Genomic DNA, 3,034 nt, shown 5'->3' on the forward strand with positions numbered 1-3,034 from the left:
AGAGATCGTACTGATTAATAAAGCTGTTTGAGCTTCTTACTGCAATCTCATTGTTTTTGCATGTTATTTTTAACATGTGTTTGTCATGCCTCAATTCTTGAGATCCTAGCCTTCTTTAATTAATCAGTAAATATCTATCAATTGTAACTTATCATCACAATATGTGTGATAATGACAGAGGGCTTGAGATTGAGTTCAGTTTGGTGATGGTGTCACAGGAAAGGATGTAGTGATAAACAATGCTGGCTTGGGTAGAGATTTCAAATTACAAAGAATCTTTAATTTCAAGCTAGGAGTCTGTTATCTTTTGGAAAGAAGAGGTCAGATTAAAAGACTTTGATCAAATCATCAGTCCTTTCAAATATTCACATAGAAATTTGTGAACAAAGCTACCTTATATGTGCCAGTTCCTTAATTTCCAATGGAAGATATTCATATTCAAAAATATTCTTTCTACAACCAATACTCATTGTTACTAATTGAAGTGTGACTGGAACATATATGTGAATATGTTAGAAAATAATTTGAAAGTGAAAAAAATTCAATTCTTATAGGAAAAACTAAGTCTAAAAATAAGAAAATTCTGACTTATGGATACCATTATTTTTTTTGCTATGATATGTAATTTGCCATCTTAGTGAATATAGAAATTAAACTAAGCATGTAAGAAAGACAACCAAAGTTTTTTCTTGTTGTTAAAATCATGTTTACTAAAAGCATTACATATGACCACAATGTGCACATTCATGCTTTTCCCTGTCACTGTTCGGAAAATCTTATCTCACACATGGCCTCATAGCTGCCTTTTGAGTAAGCTCCAGATACTAGATCTTTAGTTGAAAAATAACAAGTTGTCTGGCAGAGTTTATTAGTAAATGAATATGTGAACATGGGACTCTGAATGAGATCTGCATTTCTGTAATCAGTAACCTGTTATGAATAAACATATTAATACCTTCATGTGTTTGGATACTGTCTGGTGTTCTTGTCAGTCAATATCAACCTTGACATGGCTGAGGAACAAATCAGCAGACAGATACAAACAAGGACAGCCACATTAATTGGACATCCATAAAAAGAAAAAGTAGTTTCTCCAAAATAGCAAGTACAAAAATAAATCATGCTAATATTCTTATCATAGATGGGGTACTTAAATTATATCAAAAGTTTTTTTTTATTTTAATAATTTGGCCATTTTCATAGTCTCAAATGCAATTATCAATTGGTATTTATTACTTTACACTAAGAAGTTCTATATGCGGTGACTGCTTCAGGTGGGACCGCCAAGCAGAGCGAGTCAGTCTCAGCTCCTCTTTATGCCCTACGGTCCCTTAGACGTGTACTGGAACCTGGGGCCCTTGGGGCCCCAGCTTCAGGACTTCAGCAGCATCATCCAGATGTGCAGCAGCAACATCCAGGGGATCATCCAAGCCATCGCTCAGATAAAAAATTTGATGAGCCAACTAGGAACTAAACAAGACTCCACCAAGCTACAGGAAAATCTTCAACAGGTACAACACTCTACAAATCAGCTTGCTAAGGAAAGCAATGAATTACTAAAGGAATTATAAACCTTGCCCCTTTCCTTATCTACTTCAGAACAATGCCAGTAGAAACTTCAGAAGGAACGCCTCATGAATGACTTCTTTGCAGCCTTAAACAATTTCCAGGCTGTACAGAGAAGGGCATCTGAAAGGGAAAAGGAGAGTATTGCCAGAGCAAGTGCTGTATTTTGACTTTCTGTGGAATACAGGCAAAAGGAGGAGCAGCTCCTTTAATTTGACAGCCAAGAAGAATGGAACCAGATGCATAGACAGGAGGAAGAAGTGACCAACACTGAACAGAATCTGGAACTTATTAAAGAGAGGGAAACAGTGATTCGGCAGATGGAGGCTCACATTTTGGGTGTCAATCAGATATTTAAAGATTTAGCTATGATGATCCATGACCAAAGAGATCTGATTGATAGCATAGAAGCCAATGTGGAAAGATCAGAGGTACATGTGGAAAGAGCTACTGACCAGTTACAGTGAGCTGCCCACTATCAGAAAAAATCTCGCAAAAAGATCTGTATCCTGATGCTTGATCTCTCAGTGATTGCTGCTGTCTTTGGCACTTATTATGTGGTTAGTTTATAAAAAGTGATTGCCTCACTTTCTCCTACTGAACTGTTTTCAAGAGCAAGTACTTGCTGGAGTCTGCCACAACAAACTAACCACAGGAAGAGAGCATATATCACAGCGTCTTGTAATAATCTAATTAGAAACTACTATCTAGTCCTTGGAATTTGTGGCCTATGCAGGCAGTATTTATCAATTTATATATACATTTTATTGATTTTTTCAAATTAGGAATTAATTTTTGTGTATTTTGTTTTCTCTTATATTCTGATTGCCTTTTATCCCAAAGTTTACTGAACACTCCATTCTAGATAGTCTTATTTGAATAGGTAACACTACAGACTTGCAAAACACTGCTAGTAAGGGATGTTAACACCCAATTGTCAAAAATGGATAGCTCTTCCAAACAAAGAATCAATAGGGACATGTGAAAATGAATGACATATGAGATCAAATGGACTTAACTGACATTTATAGAACCTTTAATCCCAAAGGAGCAAAATACACATTCTTTTCAAATGCACACAGAACATTTTTAAAAATAGACCACATGATAAGACACCAAAAAAGCCTCAACAAATTCAGAAAAATTGAAATCATAACAAACATTTTCTTGAACCACAAGGGCTTGAAACTAGACACCAACCTCAAGGAAAAAACTCAAAAACATTCAAACATCACATAAACAAAAAGAGAGACAAAAACCACATGTTCATATAAAAAATGTGGAAAAAGCATTTGATAAGGTATACCACCCTTTAATGATAAAAACACTCAGCTAAGTGGTAATAAAGGATGCATACCAAACATAATAAAGGCGATGTATGAAAAACTTACAGCCAATATCATACTCAATGGGCAAAAACTAAAAGCTTTCCCACTAAGATCGGGAAAAAGACAAGGATGTCTGCTTT

At 35.4% G+C, this 3,034-nt stretch overlaps 1 pseudogene; it reads left to right on the forward strand.

Moving 5' to 3' along the window:
• The first annotated feature begins 1,316 nt into the window (after positions 1–1,316).
• Positions 1,317–2,145, forward strand: LOC129071677 (syntaxin-12-like; annotated as a pseudogene).
• Positions 2,146–3,034: the final 889 nt, after the last annotated feature.

Source organism: Pteronotus mesoamericanus, unplaced genomic scaffold, assembly GCF_021234165.1.
Source record: "Pteronotus mesoamericanus isolate MK-2021 breed Mesoamerican mustached bat unplaced genomic scaffold, CSHL_Meso_final contig_27, whole genome shotgun sequence".
NCBI classification, from domain to species: Eukaryota; Metazoa; Chordata; class Mammalia; order Chiroptera; family Mormoopidae; genus Pteronotus; species Pteronotus mesoamericanus.